At 44.7% G+C, this 19,591-nt stretch overlaps 1 protein-coding gene across 4 annotated transcripts in view; it reads right to left on the bottom strand.

Annotated features, from left to right (window-relative positions):
• The window catches only part of ankrd13b (ankyrin repeat domain 13B), a 353,491-nt gene that overhangs the window by 113,887 nt on the left and 220,013 nt on the right, over positions 1–19,591 (bottom strand). The window lies entirely within an intron of this gene.

Below are 19,591 nucleotides of genomic sequence, written 5' to 3'. Positions count from 1 at the left end.
AATTAGGGATGCACCTAATGAATCAACTAAATTCATTCCATCTGAGGACCACAATCAAGGGGAAATTGGTGAGTCAATGTTCTAAGACTATATTGTTGGACAATGTGTCAAAGTTTAGGGAGAGATTAAGTAGGGCTAGTGAGTTGGCCAGACAACATTTGAAAAGGCACAGCATGCATTGAGAAAGGAAACGGATAAGAGATCAAAAATTTGTAGATATGTTAGTGGGGAGAAAATATTAATCTTATTACCAGTGGTAGGTGAACTAATAAAAGCATGATTTAGCAGGCCTCATCAAATTGAAAGGAAATTGACTGAGGTGAAATAGAATCGTAGAAACCCTACAGTGGAGAAAGAGGCCATTTGACTCATCAAGTCTGCACCAACCACAATCCCACCCAGGCCTTACCCCTACACATTTACCCATTAATCCCTCTAACCTATGCATCTCAGGAAACTAAGGGGCAATTTTTGTTTTTAGCATGGCCAATCAACCTAACCTGCACATCTTTGGACTGTGGGAGGAAACTGGAGCACCCGGAGGAAACCCACACAGACAAGAGGAGAATGTGCAAACTCCACACAGACAGTGACCCAAGCTGGGAATCGAACCCAGGTCCCTGGAGCTGTGAAGCAGCAGTGCTAACCACTGTGCCACCGTGCTGCCCTTTTATCAATTGTTTGATAAGAATGCCAGATAGAAAGAAAACTCACAGAGTGTGTCATGTTAATATGCTCAAGTGCTATTTTGATAGTGAATGAAAGCAGAAGGAGGATGTGTTATTTCTTACAATTGAGAATGAAGAAACAAATCCAGATGATTCTGAAATCAACATTTCTCAAATTAGATTGGATAATGAGGATGTTATCAGAAATTGGGATAAATTATTGAGTTACCTTCTGGAGGAAAATTAAAATGACCTAAAGGAGTTCTTACAATCACATAGAATTATACATGGGAATAAACTGGAAAGTACTGAAGTAATTGTGCATTATGTAGATGGAGGAAACGCTGTTCCAATTAAGCAACACCCGTATAGACTTAATCCACTCACAAGTAGTGTGCAACGTGAGACTGGCAAAAGCAGAGAAGGAGAACAAGTTACTGGATGCTGATGTGAATAAGGAAAGTGAGCACGCCTAGAAATAGATCCAGAAAAAGTTGACTAATTTGAAGCCTGTTCCTAAATTGTTGAAATGAACTGAACATAAACTGCATGAGTGTTAATAGCAGCCCATCATCTATGAGAGGAAAATCATAGATTAGTCAGCAATCATACATGACCTCAAGATGGAGATTGAGGAGCCAAAATATTTTAATATCACAGATGGAAGAATAGGATAATGATGTGAAGTAATACTGTTTGATGAAACTGTATCTGTTCCCAATGAACTGCTAGGATAATGAATCTATACAGCTTGCACAGGCATGGAAAACCAGGGGAACAATACTGATGTTCAAGTAAATTACGATGGTTCATCTTAAAAGCTGAAATAGAAAGTTGTTGGGTCACAATGATTCTCTCCATCATTTCCCTCAGCATAGATCTTAGCCAGCATATTGACGTCCAGAGGTAACATATATCTTGCAAATTAATACGGGAAGACCAGGGGTTATTCATCAAAGTCCACATAGTTGGTTGACAAAGTCCACAATATCTCTCAGCATTCAATCTGCTTAGGTCCGTGCAACAGGAGGCAGGCAAAGGTCTGGCGCATCCCATTGTGGGAGATCAAAGTGGAGAGTGAGATGGAACCAGCTTGTGCACCTAGTGGGATTGTCTCAAAAATCACATTTGTCAAAACCTTACAGGGATGTCACCAAATATCCACGCCTCCCTGTAGTTTGGAGAACTGGCTGGGAAGATCTGAACAAGGGAAGGGAAGAAATAAGTTTTAAAAAGAACAATAGCTATTGGGCATGGGACTAGATTTTTGTTCGATAAACAAGACTATAATACTTTACAAATGAGAGATTGTTGGGGGGGGGGGTTGGATTCCTTGTTGCATCGTGAATAGATTTTGACAAATAATTAAATTCATTCAAAAAAATGCAGTTGGAAACTTGTAATAGTGAAAATGAAAGAAAGACATCCTCATCGATGTACAATGGTTGAATTGTGCTCTGGGAATGGGTTTAAAGTTTAAGTTTATTTATCAGTGCCTCAAGTAGGCTTACATTAACACTGCAATGAAGTTACTGTGAAAATCCCCTAGTTGCCACACTCCAGCACTTGTTTGGGTACACTGAGGGAGAATTTAGCATGGCCAATGTACCTAACCAACATGTCTTTTGGACAGTGGGAGGGAACTGGAGCACCCAGAGGAAACCCATGCAGACACAGTGCAAACTCTACACACACAGTGACCCAAGCCAGGAATCGAATCAAGGTCCCTGGCGCTGTGAGGCAGCAGTAGTAACCACTGTGCCAGTGTGGGTGGGGCAGGGGTTGTGAATGAATGGCACTCTCCAACCATTACACTTACAACAAATGTTCTGTGGGATATGGCAAGGATGTTTACTCTAAGCTAGAGTCAAACTGGCATGATGCCCTCTATAGGAACCTGCAAGGAAAGGCTGACCACCTGTACATTTCCTTAACCATCAGACTGAGGACTCATTAATGAACAGCACAGTCTGATCCAGGGAGAGTCAGTTAGAATGGTGAACTGATGTAAAATCACGTACCAAAAGCGAAACAGAAACCAGCATCTTACCAAATCCCAGGTTGTCCCACAGCCAGGTCCAAAAGCCAGTCTCAGGCCCCCATGGATGGACAACAGGACCCAAGGCAGCGTTTTATTAGAGGCAGTCAGTTAAGGTGCCATCATTGGATCCAGTTAAGGACAATAGCCCTCCTCTCACTGCTGCTGCTCCAATTGAATGGCAGCTTTTTTCTTTCAAGTTTTATTTTTTGACTGTGCCCCAGCGATCAGAGGGGTAAAATCCCCAGTGGGGCCAGCAGCTGAGGGGCATGGAGTAGCCATTGTCACTGTGGCCCACTCACTGGGGCAAGGAGCAGCCTTTAAGGATTCCTCAAGAACCTGCTGAAAGGCCATCGCGGTTTGTCTCCATACTGAGCGAGTGCCCCTACCGACGCTGGTAAAATCTTGGCAGGGCTGGAAAGATGCCGTTCCTCGGCTAATTAATTGGTTTAACCGGCTGCCCTCCTGTAATCGCCGGGCAGCCCACTGCTGGCATTCTCACCATTGAGAAGATCCGGTGTGGGGGTCCCCTCAAATTGCCTTCTGCCATCATTTACAGGGTCCATTCATCCCCTAACCCATCTACGGGGGGGGGGGCTGGCAAAATTCAACACAGCGGAGAGGGCAAGACAGATTATATTAAGGGAGAGAGGTAAACCTACAGGAAGTTTTTTAAAAAACTACTTTATTTTTATTTAAAAAACACCCTGCCAATAATTGAAATCTGAAGATATGTGACTCCACACCCATAAAAATTAATTTTCAGTGCCAGCGAGGTTACTGGCAGTAGGTAAGACATAATATAACATTACAAGGCTGCTTCGGCTGAAATGGAGAAGCCCTAACTTTTTCTGGGAATGTTTAGCTCTGAGCTGGAATTTTGCAGGCACGCCTACCCCAGAATCAGGCTTACTGAACGGAATTCTCCATTGGCCTCAGGTGGGGTTTTACAAGCCTCTCCTGCTCAAGGTTGTAAAATACAGGTACTCATCTCTGAGATAAGTACTGCGGTATTGCGCCGTTCCATGTATTTAACAGTCGGGCGAGGCTCGTAAAATCCCGCCCGAGCCCAATGGAGAATTCCAGTCTATGAATCTCGCCAAAATTCTGGGCAAGATTCCATTATTGTACAGCTCTTGGAAGAGCATGCAATAAGGCAATCACTTCCTGATTTCCGTTTTTAACTTCACATTTGTGGAAGCCAAACGCTCCAACGCACACAGAAATAATGGTAAGCGCTTTCAACCTCACCGTTATTTCCAACCTCAAAACGTGGCCCAGTGTGTTTGCTAAACACCCAGGGGAAATCCTTCTCCCACATCTTTCACACTGCCTGATCAAATCCAATAAACAACAAGCGAATTTGTTGTTACAAAACGCAACGACGCAAAACAACACTGAAAATTGATCTGCTCACGTTAATTTGGCGGGGATTAATACTGCGACTTACGCCATGAGAAAAATGATTCCGGATAGACGCTGGGAATGTTCTGAGAGCAATATTTGACAAAGGGAGTTATAAATCTTTATAGTATTAATGTGAACAAGCAGCAGCACTCCATGATCAGCCATCTCTTCAAAGTTCTATTGGAACATTGAATGATTGGGCTCGATCTGCTGAATGCATTCTTTTCAAGCCACTATGCTGATTATGCTTGATACTCCAGCAATATGCTCTGAATGAAAAATATGTTGGCCAAGGCTTTGGAATTGATTTTTTTAAAGATTTAAACGAAGTCATTTTTTTGTCAATTGGGAAACACTGATCTCAGCCTAATTCAGATTTCCAGCATACAGCTGTTGCCTGCAGATGGCCCTGTTTCAATTACTGTCAGACAACACAGCACAGTCTGATCCTCACCAACACCATTCAGTTGCTTACCTCAGTCACATCATTGAGGAGAGGCAAAGCAATGATCCTAGCTCGCTGCTCAAACTAGCATCAAAGGATGGCGAAGGGCACATTATTCATAGAATCGTAGAACCCCTGTAGTAAAAAGTGGCCAATAGGCCAATCCACTGACAACAATCCTGCCCAGGCCCCACTCCCATAACCCCATGTATTTACCCTGTTAATCTTCCCTGACACTAAGGGGCAATTTAGCATGGCCAATCCACCGCATCTTTGGATTGTGGGAGGAAACTGGAGCTTTCAAAGGAAACCCACACAGACATGGAGAGAACGTACGAACCCCACACAGAGAGTCACCCAAGGCTGAGATGGAATCTGGCGCTGTGAGGCAGCAGTGCTGACCACATTGCCACCGTGCTGCCCATCTCTAGCTGCTGCCACTGAACAGTATAAGGAAACCAATAAAACGGAAGTGGTTATGTTAGGGGAAAGAAAATTAGGAATGATGGTCTGGTTTGGAAAATTAGACCAAAATTGTCATTTAATAATAACGCGTAGAGAGAAAAACAGGAACTGGGGGCAGGCAATGGACCCTAAAAATCCCTCTTATCATTCATCTGTGTACTCAAAACTAATAACCCCATAAGAGAAGAGTTACTGTGTTCCGTATCGACAACAGGAATTCTAAGTGACCCTGAAAGTGATCTTCTGTGGCAGATCCCTATGCAGAATTATTTTTCTCATGGTGTAAGTCGCAGTATTAATCCCCACCAAATGAATGTGATTTTCAATATTGTGCTGCTGTGTTTTGTAACGAATAATTCGCTTCAAATATACTCCCCAAATTGAGAATATGGGTTAGTCTGGTCTATATGTGGGAAGGGTATGTTGGTGTGTATTAGCATCAGCAGTGGTCATTGTGTACACTGTAGCTTTGTACAGTGCCCTGGTACAAGCTGATAGTTGCCACACCGGATTTGTTAATGTCCAGCAACGTGCTGTAACACTGGAACACACATGTCAACCCCGACACTCTGACTGCACTATTGCATGTCACTCCCCCGCCCCCACCCACTTGCCACAATTCCACCTTCCAGGCAATCCAGCAAATTGAGGAAATGAATGTCTTCCCAGATCTCAATAACATTCCTCGACACCCGTTTGAAGTTGTACAAGACATTTTGGATCCAGTTGCTTAATCTCCAGCAATACGATTTCAACCCTGATTAAATTTGAAAGTAGAATGGAGATCACAAGAAGTTACAAATAAATCTGTTTTGGAAAATCTGACCCAGGAGACCTCACTGGTTTTGATCTACTGCAAAACTCACGGTCAACCTGAAACTACAACCCGTACAAATCAAATCATGACAGATACGGATCCCTGATGTGCAGATGGAGAGCTCAAAAGCTTTCCAGTGTGTGACTCAGATCAGGCATAGGGACATAGGTTCATAAGATATAGGAGCAGAATCAGCCCATTCAATAATGGCTGATATGCTCCTCATCCCCATTTACCTGCCTTCTCCCCATCACCCTTCAACCCATTACCAATTAAAAATCTGTCTAACTCCTGTTTAAATTTACTCATTGTCTCAGCATCCACTGCACTTTGGTGTTGCGAATTCCACAGATTCACAACTCTTTGGGAGAAGTAGTTTCTCCTCAATTCTGTTTTAAATTTGCTACCCCTTATTGCGACCTCTCATCCTAAAATGCCCCACAAGAGGAAGTCTACTTTATCCATGCCTTTTATCATCTTCTATACCTCAATTTGATCTCCCCTCATTCTTCTAAATTCCAACAGCATTGGCCTAAACTGTTCAAACTCTCTTCATTCAACAAACCCCTCATTTCTGGAATCAATGTAGTGAACCTCCTCTGAACTGTCTCCAATGCAGTACATTTTGCCTCAAATAAGGGGGCGTAAACTGTGCACAATACTCCAGGTGCGGCCTCACCAATGCCTTGTATAGTTGCAACAATACTTCCTTATCTGTATATTCTATTCCTTTAGCTATAACATTCCATTCGCTTTCTTTACTATCTGTTGCACCTGCATGCTAGTTTTCTGTGACTTATAAATGAGACCATCCCAAGCCCTCTGCTCTGGAGCACCCAAAGTCTCTTCCCATTTAGATAATAAATCGCCTTCCCATTTTTCTGACCATAATGCATGACCTCGCATTTATCCACGTTAAACTCCATCTGCCACGTTTTGGCCCACTCTCTTAACCTATCCATATCCTTTTGAAAGGTTCTTATTTCCTCTTTGCAACTCACTGTCGTGTCTATTTTTGTGTCATAAAACAACTAATGTCCACAGAAGAGTCATCACAGTGACACTGGCACTATTATCTGGATTAACCTGGATGGAAGTTACAGTTGTTGCCATATACTAGTCTTAAGAATAAGATTCTTTGTGGAAAAGGGAACATTTCCAAATTCTTGATCCATCCTAAATTAAGCTGAGCTTGCTATACTGACCTAGTGCTCTGGTTTGTGTACAGCACGGCAATGCTACAATACAATTTGTGAACCAAGGGGACCTATACTATATCTATACAGAAGAAATAAGTCTGCTTTAATTGTGGGATATTGCTGTGGCAATAAGTTCCATTTACTGTAATTTATAGAAAATCCTTTCAAATAGTTTCTGTGGAGTGTTTTCTGTAGCGCACTGTTCAAATACAATCTGTTTGCTGACTTCACTGTTTTCTGGTAGCAATGATGTTTCAATATGATGTACAGATTGGACTGAATTGGTTACAGCCGTTGCATCATATACATCATTTCGATCCAATTCAAGGTAAGTGTATTGTAAATCTCGATGATCTCTGCTCCATATAGGTGGCTAAAAGTTTCCAGTTGTAAATGTATGAATGTGTATATTTCCCAGTGTCAGATTTACACACCCCAGAATTCACAAATTCAACAACAGTTGACAAGCACTCAATTCCATCCTCGGGTGATTGTGTGGAGTTTGTGTGATCTCCTCGTGTTGGCCTGAGTTGGCTCCAGGTGCTCCAGTTTTCTCCCACACTCCATGTCATAGCCAGTTGCAACACATTTTCAATGATGGCACAGTGGCACAATGGTTAGCACTGTTGCCTCACAGTGCGAGGGACTCGAGTTCAATTCCGGCCTCAGGTGACTGTTCTCCCCTTGTCTGCGTGGGTTTCCTTCTGGTGCTCCAGTTTCCTCCCACACCGCAAAGGTGTGCAGATTAGATGAATTGGCTATGAAAAATTGCCCCTAAGTGTCCAAAGATGTGTAGATTAGGACAATTAGCGGGGTAAGTACATGGGGTTACAGGGATAGGGCCTGGGTAAAATGCTCTAATAGTGAGTTGGTACAGACTCAATGGGCTGAATGGTCTCCTTCTGCAGTGTAGGGGTCCTATGATTCTACGAATGTTGGCTTACAGTAACATATTGGTAATAAAAAATGACCTGACTCAATAAACTCACTCAGGGATACTACAATGGTGCTTTATGAGCAAGCAGAAAATGTGACGGGGACTCATTAGCTGATAATCTCTCAGGTTGGAGCTAAGGTACATTAACCAGAGCTTAAGGCTCCAGTTGGCAATGCTAACCTTGTTTGGGGTGCCTGTGTCCTGAGTGGTAACGATGGAGAAAATGTTGCATTCCCCAGTATTTGCATCCTTTACCCTGATAAACATTCAATTCCTCACACATGCTGCCCAGAACCCTGCTGACAGAGCTGCAGACAAAGACTCAAGCCTTGAGATTGTGCCTGCGATGTTAGTCCTTGATTTAGTGCAAGGCTTTATGGCCACAGGGCAGCACCAGCGAACATGTGGAGCTTACATAGGCAGTTAACACGTTCAGAGATTCACAATGAGAGAGAGAAAGTGCGTAGATGGGAATGGAGCCCATAAAACACTGTAATTATGCACTGTTGAGGCAGTCACTGATTCATGATGTATGAATCTGTCCAACTAGATTAGGTGAGCATTGTATGACAGCAACACTGCCAAACCAAGCTGTGAACTACCCATATTTTCTTGAATTCCATCAGTCGTTCCAATAGAATTGCAGATTTCTGGAAAACGAAATTTGCTAGAGAAACTTACTCAAGGGGTAACTTTTCAACTTTGGACTCCCAGCCTGGAATCCTGTCTGCCAGGAGTGAACATCAAGAGTGTTAAGACCAGGATTTTCCAACTGGTACCAAATTTCTGATGTGAAATGGCTCATTCATCCTGTTCACACTTTAATTAGTATTGTTCAATATCATGATTCAGAATCTTACTGCCCTCTCCACACTCAGTTATTATCACAGTTAAACATGCAGCAGGACAATAAGTGCACTGCCATCGCATTGTTATGGTCCCAGATGGATAAGGTATGGGTCCATCTTCTAGTCCCCGATTTGCTTGGTATCTTCATAGAATCATACAGTGCAGAAGAGGCGTTCCAGCCCATTGAGTCTGCACCAACATGCGAGAAACACTTGAACTTCCACTCATCCCATTTACCAGCACTTGGCCCATAGCATGGTGGCACGGTGGTTAGCACTGCTGCCTCACAGCGCCAGGGACCCGGGTTCAATTCTGACCTTGGGTCACTGTCTGTGTGGAGTCTGCACATTCTCCCCATGTCTGCCTGGGTTTCCTCCGGCTGCTCCGGCTGCTCCGGTTTCCTCTCACATTCCAAAGTCATGCAGGTTAGGTGATTGACCATGCTAAATTGCCCCTTTGAGTCAGGGGGACTAGCTAGGATAAATGCATGAGGTTATACGGATAGGGCTTGGGTGGGACTTTGGTCGGCACAGACTCGATGGGCCGAAAGGCCTCCCTCAGCACTGTAGGATTCTTTGATCTAAACGCAATGGCACTGCCAAGATATTTGCTGTTTGATTTTTTTCCTCTGTTTTTGCCTTGTTTATTTGTCTCACTTGGGTCTGTTCCCAGCACAGAGGAAGATTAGGGGCATCTCCATGACAACCAACAGAGCTGCTCCATTTCGAGACAAAGAAGTAACTGATAGTGTTGCGGTTTGGGTTGATTTATCCTCTCCCGTGTCCCCTCGACACCCAGCACTTTAACCTCGCCATCATCAGCTGCTTCATCAGTCAGACTGACCAAGAGACAGCCGAATCCACCTGCAATGTATTGTGGCAGGTACAACAGAGTGACAATATTGCCATAGAGATGTGCAGTATGCTTGCTGTATGCTATATCCCACACCCCCCTCCCCCATTTAATGCTGACATTTTTGGATAATCCCATTCATAAAAAACTTAAGTGTTCAACACCTTCCAGTGATTTTGTGAGAGAATTTCGTATTTCCTAGTCTTGGGTAAACGCTCATTTCCCAGAATCACAGAATTGATTTGATTTGATTTACTATTGTCACATGTATTGGGATACAATGAAAAGTATTGTTTTGTGCATGCTATATAGACAAAGTATACCGTTCACTGAGAAGGAAAGGAGAGAGTGCAGAATGTAGTGTTACAGTCATAGCTAGGGTGCAGAGAAAGATCAACTTAATATGAGGTAAGCCCATTCAAAAATTTGATGGCAGCAGGAAAGATGCTGTACTTGAGTTGGTTGGTACATGTCCTCAGACTTTTGTATCTTTTTCTCAACAGAGGAAGGTAGAAGAGACTATGTCCGGGGTCTTTGATTATGCTGCGTGTTTTTCCAAGGCGGGAAGTGTAGGCAGAGTCAATGGATGGGAGGCTGGTTTGTGTGATGGATTGGGCTTTGCTCACGACCCTTTGTAGTTTCTTGTGGTCTTGGGCAGAGCAGGAACCATACCAAACTGTGATACAACCAGAAAGAATGCTTTCTATGGTGCATCTCTAAAAGTTGGCGAGAGCCGTAGCGGACATGCCAAATTTCCTTAGGCTTCTGAGAAAATTGAGGTATCAGGGCTTATTTAACTATAGTGTCAGTATGGGGGGACCAGGACAAATTGTTGGTGATCTGGACATCTAAAAATTTGAAACTTTCGATCATTTCCACTTCATCCCCATTGATGTCAACAGGGCCATGTCCCCCACTACACTTCCTGAAGTCGATGACTATCTCCTTCGACACTGAGGGAGAGATTATTGTTGTTGTACCACAGTCTCTCTATCTCATTCCTGTACTCTGTCTCGTCACTGTTTGAGATCTGACCCACTATGCAAATTGAGTTGGAGGGGAACTTAGGTCATAGGTGCTTAAGAAGTGTAATAGGGGGCTGAGAACACAGCCTTGTGGGGCACCGGAGTTGAGGATGATCGTGGAGAAGGTTGCCCATCCTTACTGATTGTGAATTAGGAAGTTCAGGATCCAGTCGCAGAGGGAGGTGCTGAGCATCAGGCCACGGAGTTTGGAGGTGAGTTGGAGTTTTGAATGGAGAATTGTTGGGATGCAGAAGAAGGCCATTCAGCCCACTGTCCAAATGAGCAACTCATCTCAAACTATCTTACCCGTTCATTTGCCTCGAACAAAGTGCTTTGACTCCAACCTCAGAAATCACTCAATCTGCACCAATCTGATATTTTTCCCCATTCCCAATACCAGCTTCCTGCCTATCCAGCTCCCTAGATTGGTTTCTGAATCTCTTCATAGACTTGAAGCAATGTTGACAGATCCATCCGATCTTGGACCTCTGTTGGATTGGGAGATTATCACGATCTGATGCTTCAAGAAGTTAAAAGAAATTCCTGTATCATACCAACAGGTACAAGACAATATTTCAATTCATAGGAATGGGAATCTTACAGTATCAATTGATAATCTTCCGGGGATAGCTTTCCTACCCTCCTTATTATCCTTAACGCCATGCGATAGCTCAGAAAGAATGGTGAAGCCATCAGTGATTGGCAGGCAATGGCCTAGTGGGATTATTACGAGATTATGAATGGTATTAATCCTCAGCTAATGTTCTGTGGACTCGGTTCGAATCCTGCCACAGCAGATGGTTGAATTTGAATTCAATGAAAAAAAAATCTGGAATTACGAACCCACTGATAAGCATGAAACCATTGTTGATTGTCGGAAAAACTCACCTGATTCACAAATGTCCTTTAGCGAAGTGACTCCAGAGCCACAGCAATGTGGTAGACTCGCAACTGCCCTCTGAAATAGCCTGGCATGGCACTCAGTTGTCAAGGAGGCAGCCACTGCCATCTTCCCAAGGGCAACTAGGGATGGACAATAAACGCTGGTCCAGCCAGCAACACCCGTGCCCCACAAACGAATAAAGAAAAGCCATTACCAAGGAGCAAATCTGACAGGAACAGCCACTAAAAACGGGGAAAATTGGAGGCAGCACAATTTAATACTGTTCATTTCTCATCTGAAGGCTTTTAAATCCCAGAGGAAATCAAACAGATTTGTTCTGCTTTATTGACCTTTTTAATTAATACCTGTTGATTCAAGCAGCTTTTGGCAAATAACACGGAAGTCCAATGATAACCGTGATTACCTGCAAATGTCTTGACAAGGCTACTTAACATTGGGTTTCTAAGCAAATTATTTTGAGTCCCGGCACTTCCAGGCCCCAAATTTTTGCGCAAGCAATTCATAGAACTATAGATCATTGCAGAGGGATTTGGCCTATCAACTCTGCACCGACCATGATCCCACCCAGGTCCCATCCCCACAACCCCAAGCATTTACCCTAGCTAGTCCCCCGACACTAAGGGGAAATTTAGCACGACCAATCCACCTAATCCGCACATCTTCAGACTGTGGAAGGAAACCGGAACACCCACAGGAAACCCACGCAGACACGGGGAGAACATGCAAACTCCACACAGACAGTGACCCAAGCTGGGAATCGAACCCAGGTCCCAGGCACTGTGAGGCAGCAATGCTAACTATTGTGCCATATGCCACCCTATTCAATATTCTTGTTACAAATGTATGATAGTGCGACACTCAATAGTAGCTGATGTATTATAAAAGACAGCCTGCTAAATCCTTATTTTTCAATAATGAGCAGTTTGTTCTCCCTCTGTCAGGCACAGGCCTACAGGGCGCTTTAGGTTTAGTTTATTTATTTATTAGTGTCACAAGTCGGGTTACATTAACCCTACAATGAAGTTACTGTGAAAATCCCCGAGTCACCACACTCTGGTGCCTGTTTTCGGGTACACTAAGGGAGAATGTAGCACAGCCAATGCACCTAGCCAGCATGTCTTTCAAACTGTGTGAGGAAACCAGAGCACCCGGAGGAAACCCATGCAGACATGGGGAGAATGTGCAGACTCCACACAGACAGTGACCAAAGCTGGGAGTTGAATCCAAGTCCCTGGAGCTGTGAGGCAGCAGCACCAACCACTGTGCCACCTCATGGAATAGGAACTGCGTAATGCCAAGGTGGAAACTCATACAAGAGGAGCTTGGCAGTGAATGAAAAACTGCAACATTCAAATTCCTTTCTGGAACAATGTAGGGAATCCAGGGATATTTCATCCCTGACAGAATTGAAATTCTGCTGTCACTGTGGACCCAGACAACTGGGGCGCTACTTAATGCAGAGATCAAAGGCCTCACCTTCTGGCTCAATGGCCCCTTGTCACCTCCTTTTGGGAAGGCCAATTGTATCAAGTGACCATCGAGCACTGAAGTGTCCAGAGGCGGACTTTTCCCCAAATCCTACCCCTTCCCCTGAGAGCTGCTGACCAACCAGAAGCTGGCACCTGTGCAATGGAGTCAGCGCCAGTGAGAGCGGTGGCAGCTGCTGGTAATGCACCCAACAGAGTCGCCAAGAACGCCAAGGGCCACCAGGCCAGAGATGAGCGAGATCGAGACCATGGGGGAAGGGATTCAGCAGCAAGGACGGAAGGATATCCCTCACCGGGCCACCCCCTCTGCCCCCCCCACCCCTCCCAATGCCATATCTCTCAAGCAGGTTTTTGAAAGAGGGTCAATCCCCCACCCCCAACCCCCAAATGCAGGTTTACTTTCAGAGCTTCCTGCATGGCTGCTGCTTTCACACCAGGGGGGGGGGGGCATGATGAGGCCCTGAAATGGGCAATGGCTGCCCACTTAAGGGCCTGGATTGGTGGCAGGACAGGAGGGTCGTCCGTCATCCTTCAGGATGGAGATGGGAAGATGGTGGGTTCCCCCCTGCCGCCCTTCTACCCAACTAAATGCCCGCCCTGCCCCCAATCCCACCTTGAGGATGGAATTGAACTTTGCCCCTTGTGCTGCTCATTGGAACACATTTGCACTTTTCTCTCATTGCCATGTGAGCACTTTAATTGGCTCACAAAGGCAAGAGTAGTCAAGCCCAGGCAAAGGTTCTTCAAAAAACCTTAAAACTGCACAATCACGTTGTTTTTAACCTAGATGGTGGAACCATTTGCAGGGGAAACCCAACTTCCTCACTCCAAAACCATCCAGCCACCTTACCAGGCTCTGACAACTTGAACCCATCTTGATATGGACAGCAGCTTTGGTGGAAGTGGTGTCAAAATGAATACAAATTCTGGTGTCTCCTAGGAAACGGAGGCAGTGTTATTTTGACCGAGTGTGCCTTGGAAGTGGTGTTAATGGCAGGCAAGGAGCCATATCACCCTTGAATATGAAGACCATCTGCCTCACCGGCTACAGTCGCAGAAGTGTGAGACGGAGCGACAGAGCAGTGTCCCGCAGATTACAGCAGCTTTCTAGATGAAGGGGAAAGCCTCTCAAGAGACCAATCAAACACATCACTCTTCCACTAATCTCTTAGTGGGACTCTACAGATCCATGCCTGAAAACAAGATGCATTTTCACATCAGCATCCGCAAGCATGCTTACATTGACTGTAATTTGTCTTTCTAATCCTTAGCAAGGGGTCTGTTCCACTGTTCCGGGACAAACCAATTAAAAACGCTCTCAATGCCCTTTTCCAATCCAAAAATGGAGCTAATGTCCTTTGAAGGATTTGGATTAATCTTTGTCTCACTGTTCAAGAAATGCCAACACTTCCATGTGCTGTACATTATCTTCTTGATTTGCTTTGATTCGATTTATTATCACCTGTATTAGTATACAGTAAAAAGTATTGTTTCTTGCGTGCTATGTGGATAAAGTATACCATTCATAGGGAAGGAAAGAAGAGAGTACAGAATGTAATGTTACAGTCATAGATAGAACGTAGAGAAAAATCAACTTAGTATGAGATAAGTCCATTCAAAAGTCTGATGGCAGCAGGGAAGAAGCTGTTTTTGAGTCAGTTGGTACATGATCTCAAACTTCTGTACATTTTTCCCGACAGGAGAAGGTGGAAGAAAATATGTCCGGGATGCATGGGGAACTTATTTACGCTGGTTGTTTTTCCGATGCAGCGGGAAGTGTAGACAGTGTCAATGGATGGGAGGCTGATTTGCGTGATGGACTGGGCCTCGTTCATGACCGTTTATAGCTTCTTGTGGTCTTGGACAGAGCAGGAGCTATACCAAGCTGTGATACAAACAGAAAGAATGTTTCTATGGTGCATCTGTAAAAGTTGGTGAGAGTTGTAGCGGACATGCCAAATTTCCTTAGTCCTCTGAGAATGTAGAGGCATTGGTGGGCTTTCTTAACTATCGTGTCAGCATAGGGGGGCCAGGACAGGTTATTGGTACTCTGGACTTGAAGCTTTTGATCATTTCTACTTCATCTCTGTTGGTGTAGATAGGGACATGTTCTCCCCTAGGCTTCCTGAAATCGATGACTATTTCCTTCGTTTCGTTGACATTGAGGGAGAGATTATTGTCACCACACCAGCTTGCCAGATTCTCTATCCCATTCCTGTACTCTGTCGCGTCATTGTTTGAGATCCAACCCATTACGGTGGTGTCGTCAACAAACTTGAAAATCGAGTTCTAATTCATCTTTGGCTACCGGTCTATTTCCCCTTTACCTTCCACCTCCAGAAAAATCGGAATCTCTATCGAGATGTCCCCACCCGTTTATGTTGGGTTGGATAAAATGGTGATGTTTATTCAGGGAGGCAGAATCAGGTCCTCAAATAAATGGCCGCCCCAGGCCACATTTTAAAAAAAAGCACAAAGATTTGGAGACTGTCACATGCCTAAAACAAAGCTCAAAGGCTCAACAAGAGTTGAGGACAAGAAAAAATTAAGCAAGAAAATCAGGAAAATTGTAACATCATATTCTGTGTCCTCTCCTTTCCTTCTCTCCTATGTACTCCATGTACGGTATATTTTGTCTGTATAGCGCACAATATGTTTCCCTGTATACTAATACATGTGACAACAATAAATCAAATCTAATCTAATCAAATCTTGTTTATTCTTGTTAATATTTGTCGGGGGAGGTGAGGTTACCATTTTTTTCCCTTCCTCTCCTGAAGTGGCTGGATCTTTCTGAGGTGCTGATATCAAGCCAGTGTTCCACGGAATTCATCTGGACTCTCTCATGTATTAACCTCCCAACTGCTTATCTCAGGGCTGTCATCTCTCCATCTCAGAACGCTGCTGGCACTAAGCAACAGTCCCCTGCCACTGAGGCTTCCCTTCTCTGCAATGTACAATTATCGCTCTGCCTAACATGTTGCCTCGAATGTGTCGAGGTGTAGGCAATGTGTAGGTGGCACTAATGTATTCTTCTCCTCTCAACCTGAATCCAGTTTTCTGTCTTTATTACTGCTCGCTCTCCTCAAGAGATTTGAAGTATCTCTCTTCCACACAACGGAGAGTGGAATAAATTGCCTTTTAGGGTGGGGGTGTCAGAATTGTTGGGTCTTTCTTCTTTTGTAGACCTTTCTGTAGATGCCTGCCGAGCTGCCAAAATCAGGTCTCAGCAGACTGCTCGACTCCAAGCCAATCAATACTAGTTGAAAATCTGCAATGTTGTACAATCTGCTACTGAATCCGGGGATGCTTGAGGGATGGATGAAGAAATCAAGAGAGAAACCAGATCAGCTCCCCTGAAGACAGAGATAGTTATTATTGAACCGAACAAGCTGATAGAAAAGTGGAAGGAACATTATTTCAAACTCTATGCAATGAAGAACATTGTCACTAAAGAAGCTCACAGTCCCATTCCAGATCTTCCTGTCTAGGGAAAGCTGGACAGTGAACCCACCATTGTAAAGCTGAACAAGACCATTGGCTGTCTTGTCTGCGGTAAAGCCCCAGGAAACGATGGCATTTCACCTGAACTCACTCAACATGGAACCCCAGCTCTGCTGCAGCATCTCCGCAAACTTGTGTCTCTGCTGAAAGGAAACACTTAAGCAGCAAGACATTTGTGCTGTGAAAATAGTCACCTTGTACAAAGACGAAGGGGATTGCAGTGACTGTGACCATCACCGAGGCAACTCCTTGTTAAGTATTGTGGAGAAGGTCTTTGCTCGGGTGGCTTTGGCCAGATTGTAAACTCTGGCACCAGATATCGATCCTGGGACTCAGTGAGCTCCGAGCTGGCAGATAGACAGTTGTGTGATTTCCTCACTTTAGCAGCTACGGGAGAATTGATGTGAACAGCACAGATTACGTTGCCTCATAGATCTCACCAAAGATTTTGTCAGCAGAGACAGATTCTTTAAATTGCTGCAGAAAACAGACTCCCACTGGACAGCCGGTGAAATGTCTTTGTCCCAGGGGAATATGCAAAGTTTAATCAGTTATAATGGAGTATTTTGGAGGTTGTGAGTGGGATAAAGGCTGTGTCCTAGCATTAAATTCTCTTTGGTTTTTTTCCTCCATGTGGCTATTGTAGAGTTTTGGCAATTCAAATGAGGGTGTCGATGGGCGACACGATAGCACAGTGGTTAGCACTGCTGCCTCACTGCACCAGGGACTCGAATTCAATTCCCGGCTTGGGTCACTGTCTGTGCGGAGCTTGCACATTCTCCCCATGTCTGCATGGGTTTCCTCTGGATGCTCTGGTTTCCTCCTACAGTCCGAAAGACGTGCTGGTTAGGCGCATTGGTCATGCTAATTTCTCCCTCAGTGTACCCAACAGGCGCTGGAGTGTGGCGACCAGGGGTTTTTCCACAGTAACTTCATTGCAGTGTTAATGTAGACCTACTTGTAAGACTAATAAATAAACTTTAACCTTGAACTAACAGCAAGCTGTTTAACTTGGCAAGGCTATACACCACGACCAGACATGTTATAGTCTGTGAGGTGCTGTTTGCTAATGCCACTACACTGGCTTTCCACACTGAAACTCACTTATAACAGCTCGTAGATCAGTTCCCCTGGGCCTGCAAGAAGTTTGGATTGACATTCCACATCGGGAGAAGTTATGGACAAGAACATGCAGATTCCACCTTCCTTCAGCATTAACGACCTCATTCTGAAGTCATTGTTAGAAGTCTCACAACACCAGTTAAAGTCCAACAGGTTTATTTGGAATCACGAGCTTTCAGAGTGCTGCTCCTTCATCAGGTATATTTAGTACCGGCATTGCCAGCCCAAGGCTGACAAGTCAAAGTTGAAAAGTCGAATGTGGACTGTTAGGAAACCCAACTTATGTTTATCTTAATCACAGCGGTCAGGAGATCCACATCTCGCCAATCCTCAGACCTCCCGCGTGTGTGCAGGTCAGGAGCAGGCTGCACATGCACAAATCAGCATGTTAATGTTCTTCAAGGCCTGGCACACTTGTGCTGGAGAAACAGTGCTAATATCCCAGGTCAGGTGACCGGATTCAGAGTGCCATAGCCAACAAGTGTTCCAGATAGAAGGCAACTGGGGAGAAGGGGATGGGGAAAGATCCCAAACAGGAGAGAGGAGACAGGGAAAGGTCCCAAACAGGGGAAAGGGGACAGGGAAAGATCCCAAACAGAGGAGAGGGGACAGGGAAAGATCCCAAACAGAGGAGAGGGGACAGGGAAAGATCCCAAACAGAGGAGAGGGGACAGGGAAAGATCCCAAACAGAGGAGAGGGGACAGGGAAAGGCCCCAAACAGGGGAGAGTGGACAGGAAATCATAACAGGACCAACATCAAACTAATGAAAAATCCAAAGCTCCGTATGCAGCAGGCTTGTTCCTCAGCTCGGTAACATGGCATGGAGAACATACAGAAGCCATAAAAAGCAGCTGAAGAGCTTACACCTCTGTTTTTTCAGACAAATATTCAGCATTTCTTGGCAACATGAAGTGCTGAATATGGAATTATTCTGGGATCCTCCATATGCTTTCCCTCCTGAGTCAGCAGGGACTCCATTGACTGGGTCATGTGTACCAAATGGATATTGGGGGGGTTCCCCAAGGGCATGCACCGTGGCGAGCCTGTTATCGGCACCAGGCCAGTGCATTGGCCATGACTGCGATACAAGGATGGCCGCAAGTTGACGGGAATCGGAGAAGAGGAATGGAAATGCTCACTGCTAGCTGAGTATCTGGGCAGGATACTAGTGGCAGAGTGATATTGTCTCTGGACTAATAGTCCAGAGAGCCAGAGCAAGGGAACGCCGGTTCAAATTCTGCCACGGCAGATGGTAAAATTTGAATTCACTAAAAATTCAGAATTCAACGTCTACTGATGACTAGCATCAATTGTTGGAAAACCCCATCTGGTTTACTAGTGTCCTTTAGGAAAGGAAATCTGCCGTCCTTACCCAGTCTGGCCTACATGTGACTCCAGAGCCACAGCAATGTGGTTGACATTCAAATGCCCTCTGAAGAGGAGGGCAGTTCGAGACGGGCAGTAAATGCTGGTCCAGCCAACTGGGCTTTGTGCTGTTCCTCCTTTGGCTTTCCTCTTCAGCAAGTGAAGTTGAGAGAATGCTATTAACAGGCAACTTTATTCACATCAAGTCTAAAAAATCAAAACCCACCAGTAGGCAGTGTAATCCCATCAAGTCAATGTTTTCAAAAACTGAACAATTCAGTTGAACTGCTTCAGGTGGGGTATTCAACTGGTAAATCTGCCATCCTTATCTGGTCAGGCCTACATGTGACTCCAACCCATAGCAATGTCGTTGACTCTCAAATGCCAACTGAAATGGAGGGCAGTTAGGGACGGGCTATAAATACTGGGCCCAGCCAATGACGCCCACGTCCCGTTAATGAATTAAAAAAAACAAATGATGTTTAATATTCTTGGTAGAGTCCAT

This window comes from Carcharhinus amblyrhynchos, chromosome 23 (genome assembly GCF_965287045.1).
Source record: "Carcharhinus amblyrhynchos chromosome 23, sCarAmb.v2.hapA, whole genome shotgun sequence".
Taxonomy (NCBI): Eukaryota; Metazoa; Chordata; class Chondrichthyes; order Carcharhiniformes; family Carcharhinidae; genus Carcharhinus; species Carcharhinus amblyrhynchos.
Note: the sequence above shows the minus strand (reverse complement) of the source record. Positions and strands in the feature narration are given on the sequence as shown.